Here is a 15,978-nt window from a genome sequence, read left to right as displayed (position 1 = left end):
AGCATTCTAGAGTGGGGCGGGAATAGGTGAGGGCTCAGGGACAACTGAACGGGGAGGAGAGCCCCCCGTCGACCTGCCCTGGGGGCTGCAGGCACCAGGGCTCTCTTGGTTTTCCAGGCCAGTTCTAGTGTTTCAGCTTCTCTGGTGTTTCAGCTTCAGAGATGGTGCAGCAACAGAGTTAAGAAAACAGGCTCTGAATGGAAAAAAGAGTCTCTTCAACAAATGGTGTTGGGAAAATTGGACAGCCACATGCAGAAGAATGAAACTGGACCATTTCCTTACACCACACACAAAAATAGACTCCAAATGGTTGAAAGAGCTCAATGTGAGACAGGAGTCCATCAAAATCCTAGAGGAGAACACAGGCAGCAACCTCTTCGACCTCAGCCGCAGCAACTTCTTCCTAGAAACATCGCCACAGGCAAGGGAAGCAAGGGCAAATATGAACTATTGGGACTTCATCAAGATAAAAAGCTTTTGCACAGCAAAGGGAACAGTCAACAAAACCAAAAGACAACCGACAGAATGGGAGAAGGTATTTGCAAATGACATATCAGATAAAGGGCTAGTATCCAAAATCTATAAAGAACTTATCAAACTCAACACCCAAAGAACAAAGAATCCAATCAAGAAATGGGCAGAAGACATGAACAGACATTTTTCCAAAGAAGACATCCAAATGGCCAACAGACACATGAAAAAGTGCTCAACATCGCTCGGCATCATGAAATCCAAATCAAATGAAATCCAAATCAAAACCTCAATGAGATACCACCTCACACCAGTCAGAATGGCTAAAATTAACAAGTCAGGAAACGACAGATGTTGGCGGGGATGCGGAGAAAGGGGAACCCTCCTACACTGTTGGTGGGAATGCAAGCTGTTGCAACCACTCTGGAAAACAGTATGGAGGTTCCTCAAAAAGTTGAAAATAGAGCTCCCATATGATCCAGCAATTGCACTACTGGGTATATTTACCCCAAAGATACAAATGTAGGGATCCAAAGGGGTACGTGTACCCCGATGTTTATAGCAGCAATGTCCACAATAGCCAAACTGTGGGAAGAGCCGAGATGTCCATCGACAGATGAATGGATAAAGAAGATGTGGTATATATATACAATGGAATATTATGCAGCCATCAAAAGGAATGAGATCTTGCCATTTGCAATGACGTGGATGGAACTGGAGGGTGTTATGCTGAGCGAAATAAGTCAATCAGAGAAAGACATGTATCATATGACCTCACTGATATGAGGAATTCTGAATCTCAGGAAACAAACTGAGGGTTGCTGGAGTGGGGGGTGGGGTGGGAGGGATGGGGTGGCTGGGTGATAGACACTGGGGAGGGTATGTGCTATGGTGAGCGCTGTGAATTGTGCAATACTCTTGAATCACAGATCTGTGCCTCTGAAACAAATAATGCAATATATGTTAAGAAAAAAAAAAGAAGAAGATAGCAGGAGGGGAAGAATGAAGGGGGGAAATCGGAGGGCAAGACGAACCATGAGAGACGATAGACTCTGAAAAACAAACTGAGGGTCCTAGAGGGGAGGGGGGTGGGAGGATGGGTTAGCCTGGTGATGGGTATTAAAGAGGGCATGTTCTGCATGGAGCACTGGGTGTTATGCACAAACAATGAATCATGGAACACTACATCTAAAACTAATGATGTAATGTATGGGGATTAACATAACAATAAAAAAAAGAAAAGAAAACAGGCTTTGGGGGCTGAAAGAACTAGTTTCAAACCCGGCATTTGGTATTTACCAGCCACATGATCTTGGGCAAATGATTTCAACCTCAGTTAAAACTTCTCGGTCTGTTTCCTTCTCTGAAATATGTAGATAATCATCTTGAGTTTTGTGAGGATGAACGAGATAATCCACTTCATGAAGGGTCTGGCATGGCATCTGCCATACAGTAAGAGCTCGACAGACAGTAATGACTATTTCTACTCGGACCCTGAAGAACACAGCGGTGGTGGTCCTAATAGAGGTAGTCCCTGCAGCAGTAATAGAGTTAAACTGCAAGGCTGGCTTTTCTTGCCATTAGCGTGTCTTCCTGCTGCAGTGTGCCCGATGCTTCAATGTGCCAATTCCTGCTCAAACAATGGATCTGCTCCAATTTTGTTGAAAAAAGAAGCCATCCAATTTGAAATGCTTGCTATATCTTTCCAATTTTATTTTGTAGAACTTTATTACAGGGAAAACAAATAAGTTATTAGTCTTTTTAGGTTCACTAAAAACATGCTAAGGGAAACAAGCCAGCTACAAAGATCACATATTAATAGGATTCTATCTATATGGAATTTCCAGAAAAGGCAAATCCACAGAGATAGAAACTATAGTGGTTGCTTGAGGCTGGGGGTGATGGAAATATTCTATAACTCTGTAAATTACCTCAAAATCATTGCATTATACACTTTAAAAGAGTGAATTTTATGGTATGTAAATTATACAATAAAGCTGTTAAGAAAAGAATTAACGTTGGGGCACCTGGGTGGCTCAGTCGGTTAAGCGTCTGCCTTTGGTTCGGGTCATGGTCTCAGGGTCCTGGGATCCAGCCCCGCATCGGGCTCTCTGCTCGGCGCGAAGCCTGCTTCTCCCTCTCCCACTCCCCCTGCTTGTGTTCCCTCTCTCGCTGTGTCTCTCTCTGTCAAATAAATAAAATCTTTATAAAAAGAAAAAGAAAAGAATTAATGTTTTCCTTTTATTCAACAAGACTTAGAAACAAGTGTTCTGAGCGTCTGACAATTGCCTGAGAATGCAGAGTACCAAGGGGAACACTATAAGGCTCATGGAACAGGCAAAAAGCAAAGCCAATTTTGCAGGATTAAAAAGCATACATGGTGTTAAAAAAAAAAAAGCAAATGTAGTAATATATTGCAATATATTTTTTCTCAGTAGTTTTCCTTATACATGGAATATATTGCAATATATTTTTTCTCAGTAGTTTTCCTTATACATGGAAAAGTTTACTGATAAAAAGAAAAAAAACAACAACAAGTCACTGAGTTTGAACCACTGTTGATCTTTCCTACACTTGGGTCAGTCTTTGTAGTTAATGTACCCAGCAGTCGATGTACTTTTCTCTAGATTCAGGAGGGAAAACAAACATTGGCCGGTTAGAAAAAGAAAATGTGTCTCTCTCAATCTTTAGTTAATTTTGTTTTGTTTGCAGAAGTAGGAGACAGTTTAGGACAAAGTTACATGGAACATTTTTTTCCTTGTTAAAAGACCTAGTTGGGAAAGGAACACTTTGGACTAGAAAGAAGGGGGGGGGGCACACACATGAGGTAGTGATGTCTTCTCCCCAATGAAACAAATGGAAGAATCAAGGGTAAGGAGGACGGAGGTAAGAAATGGAGGTACGTAGGGGCTTCAGGAGGGGAGCAGAAGGACAGAGTGTGATGAGTAGCAGCAGGCCCCAAGGACAGATGGGCTGGGAGAAGGGATGGGATTATGGGAGAAGGAAGAGAGATACCCGTGGGGTGTGTTCTGCTCCGTGGTTGGTGGGACTCAACAGACTTTGGAATTCATGAGAGAATGAGTCAACTAATCTCCATGAAATGATCAGGAAACTAGCCCGTTATATTTTACAACTCCAACACATTGCCCTCGATTCTTCTTTCTAGGGGAGATTATTTACTTCACTAGACCCCCCTACAGAGCTCTTTGTGTCTCTGAGTCAATGTGTCACCTCTGTACCGGAGTTTAACAGAAAGCCCACCACTGAGAAACTTAAGAAGCCAGCAGGTAGTACAATAATACCCATTTGTTCCTGTTTGACACAACTATGACCCACTTAGTCTAAAAATTGCTACTGACAAAGTGTATGACTGTTCAACACATAACAATTTTTTTAATTTCTTTTAAAGATTTTATTTATTCATTTAGAGAGAGAGAGAGAGAGAGGGAGAGAGGCAGAGAGAATCCCAAGTAGACTCCGTGCTGAGCCCAATGTGGGGCTCGATCTCACAACCCTGAGATCACGACCTGAGCCGAAACCTAGAGTCGGAACCTTTAATCCACTGAGCCGCCCAGGCGTCTGACACATAACAATTATTTTAGATTCACAAGACCACAGAGGCAAATGTGCTTTACAAAGTGGGTAGCGCCATACAAAGGTAGGGTGAGCTTACTGAAGATGCCGTCATAAAACACAGCGGCTACACCCTGAAAGGATGGAATCCCTTTTTAACCAAAGCACTGAATGTTATTACCTATCCTTTTGGGCAGAAAAAAAATGTTCCTTTAATAGGACAGTCTTTAATAAAGGAAACATTTCCCTGCCTCGCCATTAAACGCACAGTCCAAGGTTTCTGATGATGATTTTCAACTGTCCCCTGCCCTTCAGTGTTGACCTCAGCCTCTGCAGCATTGGTATCCACTCCATCAAAATGATTTTCCACAGTTATAACCCATTGCACCACATCATCACATTTTTTTGTATAGAGCAGCAATCGAGACTTGAGTGGAATAATAGTTATTTATGCCTTGCCAAATACTTCTTGGAGCTTGAGGATGATCTGTTTCCTACTCAACGGACCAGAGTTCTGCTGCCTTTAGAAGTACTGACGATCGGGCGCCTGGGTGGCTCAGTTGGTTAAGCGACTGCCTTCGGCTCAGGTCATGATCCCACGGTCCTGGGATCGAGCCCTGCATCGGGCTCCCCGCTCAGCGGGAAACCTGCTTCTCCCTCTCCCACTCCCCCTGCTTGTGTTCTCTCTCTCGTTGTCTCTCTCTCTGTCAAATAAATAAATAGAATCTTTAAAAAATAAATAAATAAAAATAAAACATTTTGAGAAAGGGGCTATTAAATTTCACTATATTGCTGTATACCTTTCATTTATGGCACAAAAAAAGGTGAAGAACCCCTGACTGCCGGATGTTCTGGTAGATTTTCTCCTAAACTCATTAAGGTTAGCTGTTAGGAGTCATAACCCTTCTCCATTATGTCTCAGCATAATGAAATATCGTTCCAAACATTCTTTGAGTGCTTTAAGTCTACAGGCTTTTACAATGCCCGAAAGGTAAAAAGGAGGACACAGGAGAGAAGTTTGCTAACCTGCAAAATCCCTCTTAGACTTTTCCAAAGGAAATGTTTTGATAGAACACGAAGGGCTCCACCTTAAATGCCTATATTCAGCGGTTCCCACCAAATGTGTCCCCCTGGGTCTCTTTTCTGCATGTGTGCACGAAGGTGTGTTTTTTTCCCTTTGATTCCATCCCGGCACCCCAGCGTTCAAGGTATCTGGTCTTCTTTTCTTACTTGTAACTTCTTTTTTTTTTTTTTAAAGATTTTATTTATTTATCATTTGAGAGAGCGAGAATGAGAGAGAGAGAGCACATGAGAGGGGGGAGGGTCAGAGGGAGAAGCAAGCTCCTTGCTGAGCAGGGAGCCCGATGCGGGACTCGATCCCGGGACTCCAGGATCATGACCTGAGCCGAAGGCAGTCGCTTAACCAACTGAGCCACCCAGGCACCCCTCTTACTTGTAACTTAACATTTTTTCTTTAAAGATTTTATTTATTTATTTGAGAGAGAGAGAGAGCACAAGCAGGGAGCAACAGAGGGAGAGGGAGATGCGGGACAGACGCTTAACCGACTGGGCCACTCAGGCACCCCCTTACTGGTAACCTTCTGAAGGTGAGAAACGGCTCTCATGATCGAGGGTGGTTCGCTGGTACAAACCTAGTGCACATTTACAATAGTTTCAGAACTGCTAACCCATAGCGCTGCGAGAAACAGACTTACCCGTTATGAGTGCAGTGCTTGCATACAGTTCTTTTCAGCTTTGGCCTTAGGGTACCCAATCAAAACATTGTTTCCGCACCTTCCTCCTTCCCCACCCCCTTTGTGTGGTGATGTGATTCTCCTGTAATGATTCTGAGACTAATTCTAACGTGTGGGGTTTTCCCCCCACACCAACAAGCAATTCTCCCACACCCACCGGGTGTCCTACCATTCAACTCAATTCTGGCTCTACCTACCTAAAGATGGCATCAGGTCCCACAAGTCAAGGGGCTCAGTCCCACAAGACGGCCCCTGGCCCACTTCACATAACAGTGGCAAGCCCAGGCCGTCCCCCATCCTTCAGACCCACGGGCTATAGACTGCAAGTTCCTAGTACCTGCTCCTTGGGGGTAGTCTTGTTTAGTCTACTAGAGCAGCTCACAGAACTGAAAGGAACATTCTACTTACTAGATTACTGGTTTATTATCAGAGAATAGAACTCAGGAACAGCTACAGGAAGAGATGCACAGGGCAAGGCTGGGGGAAAGGGGGTGGAGCTTCCATGCTCTCTACTCAGGCACCCCTCTCCCAGCACCTCCCTGTGCTCACCAACCGAGAAGCTCTGGGAGCCTTGTCCTAGTGGGTTTTTATGGAGGCCTCATTATGTAGGCCAGATTGATTATATCATTGGCCGGTGGCAACTAATTCACCTTCAGTCAGTCCCTCTTCCCTCCCAGGAGGCTGGGGAGTCAAACTGAAAGGTCCAACCCTCTGATCATGAGGTTGGCTCCCAGCACCCAGTCCCCACCCTTGGTTGCAGTCCAGAAGTCACCTCATTAACATAAACTCAAGTGCACTGGAAGGGGGTCTGGTATGAACAACAAGGCACCCACTTCACCTTCAAGGCTCTCAGAGGATTTCAGGAACTGCAAACAAGAGACCAAATATTCTGGGGCGCCTAGGTGGCTCAGTCCATTAAGCATCTGCCTTCAGCTCAGGTCATGATCCCGGGGTCCTGGGATTGAGCCCTGCATCAGGCTCCCTGCTCAGCGGGGAGCCGGCTTCTCCCTCTCCCCTCTGCTCCTGCTCTCTCTCAAATAAGTAAAATCTTAAAAAAAAAAAAAAAAAAAAAAAAAAGGCCCTCCCTCTACCTCTCTCGGGTCCCACCCCTCCCTCCTTCAGAATCCTCAGCCATCCCTTTTGTCTGCTCACATTCTTCCATTTTTCCCTGCTCAAATTCCTAGCATGTGAATCATCCTCGAATCATCCACCTTGGGAACCACCCTCCCAACCCTCTCTCCTCTCCCGGGCACAGCCAGGCACTGTGGAAGCCGTGCCTTCCTTGCCCTCATTGCTTCCTGAGTGCCCCCACCACTCACCAGCACCCCTCCCCACAGGGTCTCCACCAACATCTGCTTTTCCGGCTCCAACTTGCTTGCTCTCCGCAGATTTCAGCTCAGTTGGGCATATCCTCGTCCTTCTAAATGCTCTCTTCTCGATTTCTTCCTGTTCTCTCCTGCCAGTCTTTCTGTCTCCTGGTCTAGCTTCGCTCCCACCAACCTGACCTTCAAGTGTTGAGGACGTTTGACAAAGACTCTCTGCCTAAACCAAATGTGAGTCAGCTCCTCTGAGTCTCTCTCACTAGGCCCTGACCTTGGGCACTGTCCTTGGGCAGTGCCCTTGGTCCGCGTCCGCTTAGTCCTGCTTTAACAAGAATCCTGCTGAGCCAGGTTAATGAAAACCCCCACCCTTGGTATCTGATCACTTTGGTCTGCCTCCAGCAAGAATCCTGGTGAGTGTGAATCTAGCAAGTGTTGGTGAGGGAGAATTTTTTCTACTCTTCAGGGTCCAGCTGATTCTCAGCTGGACTGAGAATCAAGTTGAAAAGAGACAGATTAATAGGAGAAAACCCAATTTAATGGTGCAGGCACAGGGAATCCACACGGACATGGGAACTGCAAAGATGGGCAACATGATGCTACAATGAGTGACCTCTGACCTATATTATTTCACACCTGTGCACTCCGTGGCACAAACTGAAGTGGGAATTCTATTTCAGAGAGCAAAAACTGAATGCAAAATTTGGGTAAGTCTTCCCAAATCGTCCTTGGCAGCACTGAGACCACCCCCACCCCCACTGGTAAGTGCGTAAAAGGGTGCCCACTTTCCTAGGGCCTAGCCAGCACAGCATGCTGGCCAACTTTTGGACTTCTGCATCCACCTGACAGGACAGAACTGTATTGCAAAGTATTCTCAGACTTGTATTTCTCCTATGAGTTTCTGTGTCTTTTCACACGTTTAAGAACCATCTGTAGTTCTTTTTCTGTTTATTGTTTATTCATGTCCTTTGCCCATTTTCCTATTCAGTTGTTTTTTCTTCCCTGATTTCCAGGAGCACTACGTAAGTTAAGGAAATCCTCCCTTTGGTGGCATGGGTTGCAATTTTTTAAAACCGGTTTGCCATTTTTCTTTTGACTTTGCTTATGCTTGTTTTGTGCTGTCACGCAGAAGTCTATGGTTTTTATGTTGTCAAAATTATTACTCTTTTTTTGGGTGATGACATCATCCAGCTTTTAATGAGAATGACATTCCTTACTCTAAGATAATAAAGGGATCTGCCCATGCTTATTTTTAGTGTTTTATATATTTAGTTTTCTAAATTTAATGTGCATTTTAATACTGGCTAATGACATCAGTTGCATGAACAGATTTCATTTTTTTCTAAGTCCTTTTTTTTTTTTTTTAAGTAAGCTCTATGCCCAGTGTGGGGCTTGAACTCATGATCCTGAGATCAAGAGTGGCATACTCTAGTGACTGAGCCAGCCAGGCGCCCCCTAAGTCCTTTTTGACTTACAAGCTCATAAAAATCATATAATGATTCTACAGCTAGATAGAGTGCTCACCCTTGGTAGAGGGATCTTGATGGTATTTTTCATGTCCTTCTGCACTGTTAAAAAAACAAAATTTAACCAAGTAAATTTGAAGATCTAACTGGCTTTATTCAATGATTTGTGAACTGGGCAGCATCCCATCTGGTAAGCGGAGGGGAGCTCCACTGAGCTAAATAAAAGAAAGGTTTTCAAAGGCAGAGAAGGCATTTAAAAAAAGAAAGTAATTTGTTATCAAGGAATGCACCGTTTAGGCAAGGCTGCCCTCCCTCCTAAGGGGAGCTGACGGGGTCTCTCTGCATTTTCTAGTTGGACCTGGAAATTCCTAGCTGGACCAGGAAATTCCAAGTTGACCCGTTAAAGGTTACCTTCCTGGGGGGTTGAAACTGCAGTTAAGTTAGGTGTTAAGTCTCGGTCCCCTGCCTTGGGGCCCTTAACCTAAACAACACCATTTTCCGCCTCCGGTTTTCTCTTTCACAGCACTGATTCAACTTTACAGACCCAGGAAAGGTAAAATGGTATTATTTTATGATACAATTAAATATGTATAATCCACAAAAGAAGGATCTTTTAACCGTCAACAAACCAGAATCCCTCTCCCTCCGATCCTGCTGGAAACTAAAAAATATTTTAAAAGCAAATCAACGCAGTGAGATATGATCGGATTGGTTAAAATAAAAAAAATCATAGTGACAATGCCAACAGATGGCAAGAATGAGGCGAAAGTAGCTCTCACACGCCGCCGCCGCCGAGCACAGGAGTCGACAGGACCACCTGCAAACCTGGTCAGCAGTTTCTGTACAACCGTGCACTTCCCACATGACCCAGCAGCTGTGCTCTTGACCATTTTACTCAGAGAAATGAGCACTTTAAGTTCAAAGAAAAGCCTGCGCACAAATGTGCAGAGCACATTTCATTTTTTTCTAAGTCCTTTTTTTTTTTTTTAAGTAAGCTCTATGCCCAGTGTGGGGCTTGAACTTACATTCGTAAGAGCCGAACACTGGAAACAACCCGATTGTCTCTCCAAGGGAGAATGGTGACACACCCACGGTGTATCGCTCATGGTGGGGGGATCTGCTTGGAACCCCAGGGTTGACAGGTTGTTTTAAATCTGAAAACATTTGAGATTCAACAAATGCCCAAAAAAGCCTTCTCAGAGCTTCCTTTATCTGTCTAAAAGCGGTAAGTTTGGGGAAAGGAGGCTGCCGGAAATCCCTTCGTAGGGGAGTTTTGTGCAAAGAGTACCAATACCTGTATAGACAAATATTATCACCAACTTTCTTATCTCCTGCCTGTTCTCCTAAAAACCCATGCCGTTCCTAAAAGCACCCTCCCTGTTTTTCCCTTAGAATCCGTTTCTGCCCCTTCCCTTGTCCCTACTAAGGTATGGAAACCTTTAACCCTCACCTTTGAGAGAGCCAGCTACTTCTTCTGTTGGCTCCCTCACGCAGGTGAGATAAGCCTTTTCTTCGAGTGAATGTTTTTTGTCAGTTTAATTTCCGGACTCCAGCTCCTGGACCCGAGAGGGAAGAGGAGAAGATTTTCCTCCCCTAGAAGGGAATATTGCTCAGCAATAAAAGGAACAAACTGTTGATTCGGGCAACAACTTGTTCGCATCTCAGGAGAATTATGCTCAATGTAAATAGCCAGTCCCAAAGGTTACAGAGCTATGATTTCATTTATCCGACATTCTTGAGATGATAAAATTATACAGATGGAGAACCGAAGCACTAGGTCACCAGGCCTTAGGGATGTCATGCAGTTAAACAAGGGGAACACAAAGGATCTCTGTGAGGCCGGAAATGTCCTGTAGCTTGACTGTGGAGGTAGATACATAAAGATACATGCAATGAAACTGCACAGGACTAAATATATACATTTACAGGTGAAACTGGAGATTTCCGATGGTCTCGATGTCAGTATCTTGGTTGTGATATTGTCCTGGAATTATTTTAAGATGACACCACTAGTGTAGACTGGATGAAGAGTACGCAGGATTCTCTTTGTGTTACTTCTGACAACTACATGAGAATCTACAATTACCTACCGAAAATAAAGTTTTAAAAAATTCTATCGCCCTCCACCCCCCCAAATTAAACAGACTGCTTTAAAATTAGAGAAACCAAATGTTAGAGCTTTATACCACTACAGAAATTCATATGGCTTATGAGAATTATGTCAACAATTTAGAAGAATGAATAAAAAGTTAAACAGGGTATCTTATAATTTGCAACTGTTTCTAAAACATGTAAATTTAAGACTTATTCCAGCAGGAAGTAGTAGTGAAGAGGGGAAGGTCCTCCCTGCCAAGATTTTACATGATAAATACAAGGTGGGACCCCTGGGTGGCTCAGCCCATTAAGTGTCTGCCTTTGGCTCAGGTCATGATCCCAGGGTTCTGGGATCGAGTCTCACCCTGGAGCCTGCTTCTCCCTCTGCCTGCCGCCCCCCGCCCCCCCCCCCCCCGCTTGTGTGCGCTCACTCGCTCTCTGACCAATAAATAAATAAAATCTTTAAAAAAATAAATAAATACAAGGCAAGGTTAAATGCCAATGTGCTTAATTATGCTCATTGCTTGTTACTGCTTTAGCCTAAATAACCTAATCAAAATGAAAACAGTGACTTTTGTAATGTTTTTATGCTCCTTGGGATATAAGGATCAATATAGTATAAAAATAGTCCTGCAGGTTTATGGGACAATATTTAACACAGAACTTGTAACTGACACAGCTAGGGCCCTATTATGTAATCAATTTTTCTTCTACTGACTTAGGCTCTGTGGTAGGAGAAGGCAGAGCCCTGCAAAGACAGCTAGTTTCCCTTACAGCAAAGCGAGAGGATGAGGGGGCAGCAGAGGTAAGAGGATTTGCTTCTTAATGCTGCTGTATCGATCATGACTTCTAGGTTCTTCTTTCCCACTGTCTAATGGAGGATTCCCATCTTCTAGACAGATCTTTTACTGAATTCTGACTAAATCCAGGATACCCATTTTAAGATCTGATTTAAGTACTGCATATACCACTTCAAATTTTAAGTTGATCCTTTCTCTGCTTTCCTATCCTTGAGCCAAAACTTCTCCACCAGAAGCTCTCTGACCTCTGCTTGCTTTCACCATAACCAGGAGATTCTGGGCTAGGGGTTCTCTGGAACTACTAAAAAGAACAATGAATCATGGAACACTACATCAAAAACTAATGATGTAATGTATGGTGATTAACATAACATAATAAAATAAAATTAAAAAAAAAAAAAGGGCAGCCCTTCCCTTCCACCAGTCTGGGGCTCCTCCTTCCAGTATCTACTGGTTCCGAACAATGCCACCACTTTCTAGGAGAAAAATATACAGAGACGGTCTCAGGAGAGGGCAAATTAAACCAAGACAGGGCCCAGTGCCAGGGAATCAGCATAAAGGAGACCCGTTCGCCTTTCTGTGGCCCTGGCCATGTCAGCAAGCTCTCTTTCCAAAACTACCCCTATTTCCAAAGAAATCTTACAAGTTGGGGTTATTAATGAACTTAAAACAATTCTTCTTTAAAGTAGGCTCCATGGGGGACCAGAACCTGCAACCCTGAGATCAAGACCTGAGCTGAAATCAAGAGTCAGATACTCAACCAACTAAGCCACCCAGGCACCCTTTAAAATAAATTTTAATTGAGCAATTAACTTGGGTCCAGCATCTTACCAGGTATGGGAACTGCTTCCTTTTCAGGTAAACCCGTTTAGTAGCAGAAAGAGCAGTTAACACAGCGGTCAAGAGACCTGAAGTTCCAGTCCAGGTGTCGCATACTTAAATGCCTACAGGGGCTGGTGGATACTGAAAGGAATTAAGGGAGCATAGGAACCTAAAGCAGTTCCTACCCTGCCTCAGTTTGCATTCCAGCATCTCCAAAAGCTGGCATGGGTTCCTCTGCAATTTTCAAAACATCCTGCCTCTGCTCCCTATGGGTTCTTTCCTTTACTCTATCTGCTGGTACTTTTGCTCTTAAGACTGGACTTAAATATCCTTTTCCTTCTTTTGCTCCAATTCTGAATAAAGCCCACTTGTCACAAATCCTCCTCTAAGGGATACCCCACATTAATTCTCCTCTTTCCTTCTTTGCCTGTCTGCCAACAGTCCCCCCAAATGGTCTGTGATATACTCCAAAGGCTCAGACCTATATCTCTGGCTCCGATTTTTCTACCAGTTTCCAGATCCCTTTCCCGCTCAGCTTCCAAAATGCTTCCAGTCATACGTTTAACTGACACTTTTAGAAGTCTGGAGTCTAAAGCAGAATGAATCCTCTTCCTTTCTGTTCCCCCTAAACTGTTTTCCTCCAGATGCCCCAATCTTTGCGCGTCACTCAGACACTCCATTTGGAAAATGTGGCATCCATCTAATTCCTCCATTTCAAGATAATGGCCAAATCTTCTCAAGTCTTCCTTTATGAATGCGTCTGCCATTCTAGCCATCAGTGGTATCACCTTAGCTGAGGGCTTGTTCCACCACAGGTGAACTTTTGAAGTGGTCTAAGTGGAACCTAACCTTTTGGGTTCCCTCTGCAAGGCACTAACTGTTTTATCTGGTAGGACCCTTTGGCAAACAGCAGCTTGGAATCTCAATGGCTTCTGCTGAAATCTTGAAAATCAATTTCTTTGGTCAACAAACTGGGTGTGGCAAATAGTAGGATGAGAGATAATTTTCTACCAGGTTATAAGGAGAAAGGCCCCAATTTCCCACTCTTGAGGAGTACATGCGGAGCACAGGTCTATACCAGTGGTTCTGAAGAGGGGCACACTTTCGCCCCCAGGGAACATCTGGCAATGCCTGGAGGCATTTTTAGCTGTGGCAGGGGTCAAGGGTGCTCAACACCCCCTAATGCACAGGACAGCCTCCCACAACAGAGAATGAATGATCCGGCCTCGGATGTTCACAGTGCCAAAGCTCAGAAACCCTGGTCTAGCCCTTGGGAAAAGGGGGAGTCAAGGCAATGTAAGCTCAAGACAAGGCTGGTATAAAAGGATCCTGAAAGAAAGGAGAAAGCATCTTACAGCTGCCAGAGAAGATCGTTATGGTTACTTAGTCTTCTTGGCACCAGAAAGAAAGAAGGATGGGAAACAAGGTCCTATTTGCATTTGCAATAAAACCACTGCCATTTCTGTACTGATGAGTAAGAACATTATGAATGCTTGTATTTTAGTAAACAAAAGGGCTGTTATCTGGGACTGTGGACAACCCTGTTAGAACAACACCGCTGCAGAACAAGTATGGACCTAACCACCTAACATGATAGAGACTTGTCTTTTAAACTCATTCCATCAACCTGCAAACTGTCACATCAGCAATCCTACAATAATTATTTCTTAAACAAGCGCAGTATATTCCTACATCTACACCTTGGCGCATACATCTCCTTGGTCTATAATCTCCACCCCTCTGCTGCTTTACCTAAACCTAAGCCATCCCTTCTTTTGACGCTCAGTTCCAACCCCCCCTTCTATAAGCACATCTGTCCATGCTATTTATTTAACACTGGCAATAAATAAAATCTTCTACTGTCCTAATGGCATTTCTTAACACATACACCTGGTCTCTCCAATTAAAAATGTAACTTCCCTGAGGTCAAAGACCCTGTTGTAAACTTACAGACCCCTAACGCTGATCAGAGTACTTTGCACAGAGCAAAGGCACCCCAGCCCCGCACCCCCTCCTGGAGTTACTGGTAATAGATTCTGCCCGTATTTTTTTTTTTTTTAAAGATTTTATTTATTTATTTGAGAGAGAGAATGAGAGAGAGAGAGCATGAGAGGGGGGAGGGTTAGAGGGAGAAGCAGACTCCCCACTGAGCAGAGAGCCCAATGTGGGACTCGATCCTGGGACTCCAGGATCATGACCTGAGCCAGAGGCAGTTGCTTAACCAACTGAGCCACCCAGGCGCCCAGATTCTGCCCGTATTAACAGTGAGCATTTACTGAGTATTTACTATGCGCCAAGAGCTGTTCTAAGCACTTAACATCTAACATCTCCCTTAATACTACTGTTCTCCCCACTTTGCAGGAAAGGAAACAGAAGTACAGAATGGGGCAGTAACTTGTCTTAAGGTTGTCCTGCTACGAGGTGGTGGAGAGGGTTCAAACTCAAGTACTCTCACTCTAGGGCCTGGGTTTATGGCGCACAAACAATTTCTGCTTATGCATGTACTAAGCTCTCACTGCCTAGATACACATAATGTCTGAAAAAAAGCGCTGCCGGTTTTCTTGAATAGCAAAAAGTTGAACAAGCTATAGATCTAGTTTAGCAGTTCCAGCCACTGGCAGACCTTTATAGGATTAACTGAACAAGGAAATATCACACCAAGAATATTTTTTTAAAATGCTCTCTTGCGAAATATCAAGTTGCCTAAAATGTTTTGGAACCACAGGGTGACCAAGTCAATTCCTTACAAATTGGTTGCCCAACCATAATGGGCAGGTTCATTCCAATGTATTTCAGGGACAACAAAGTCTTTCTGAGAAGGCAAGCATGACTGAGTGCCCATGCTCTGATCTTACTGCTGGCTGAGAAGAGCACATTGAACACTCACTACCTCCCAGTGCCTCATCTGTTAGATGAAGCCACTAATACTTGCTTAATAGGAAGAGGATATCAGGTGGAGGATGTAAAATGCTCTCTCTGCCTATCGTAAATTCTCACTAAATTCTGCCTTTCCATTTATCTTTCTTTCTTCTTTTTTTTTTAAAAAGATCTTATTTATTTGAGAGAGAGAGTGAGAGAGAGCACGAGCAGGGGAGAGGGAGAAGCAGACTCCCCGCTGAGCAGGGAGCCTGATGCGGGACTTGATCCCAGGATACCAAGATCATGACCTGAGCCGAAGGCAGATGCTTAACCTACTGAGCTCCCCAGGTGCCCCTCCATTTATCTTTGAGAGGGACCAAAATTAGCCCTACTTTGCAATTCTCTACCCTCCATGCCACCTGCTGTGACAGCAATAAACCTAGATCATAGCTGATTCTGTACCTCCAAGGCTCAAAACCTTCAATGGTTCTCAACGATCCAAAGGATAAACTCCAGCATTCCTTAAAATACCCCCCAAGTATTGCTGCAGTGTTTTCACCAATTCTCTTCTCCTAAAATCTAAACCCAGCTTCCAAAGGGCCTCTCTCTCCCCTATTTGTTTGCAGCAATATACTAATATGACTTTAGTAATTTTCTTAATAACCCAAGCCTGTAAAACAATCAAATAACATTAACTACCTCTAATTAAACAAAAAGAATCCTGCCTCTGGGCATAGCACTCACTGAAGTAGCACTATGAAGAGCTTTTAATTTCTTAAAGTAAATGCAAAGAATGTAAAAGTTTACATTTAAGCAGAAG

At 43.9% G+C, this 15,978-nt stretch overlaps 1 protein-coding gene across 1 annotated transcript in view; it reads right to left on the bottom strand.

Annotated features, from left to right (window-relative positions):
- ACADSB (acyl-CoA dehydrogenase short/branched chain) overlaps positions 1 to 15,978 on the bottom strand; it is a 31,981-nt gene that overhangs the window by 15,012 nt on the left and 991 nt on the right. The gene's annotated exons all lie outside the window — the stretch shown is intronic.

The sequence above is a fragment of the Mirounga leonina genome, unplaced genomic scaffold (assembly GCF_011800145.1).
Source record: "Mirounga leonina isolate KUSES-001 unplaced genomic scaffold, KU_Mleo_1.0 Mir_114, whole genome shotgun sequence".
In the NCBI taxonomy this organism is placed as follows: domain Eukaryota; kingdom Metazoa; phylum Chordata; class Mammalia; order Carnivora; family Phocidae; genus Mirounga; species Mirounga leonina.
The sequence above is the reverse complement of the archived record's forward strand: the minus strand, read 5'-3'. Positions and strand labels throughout refer to the sequence as shown.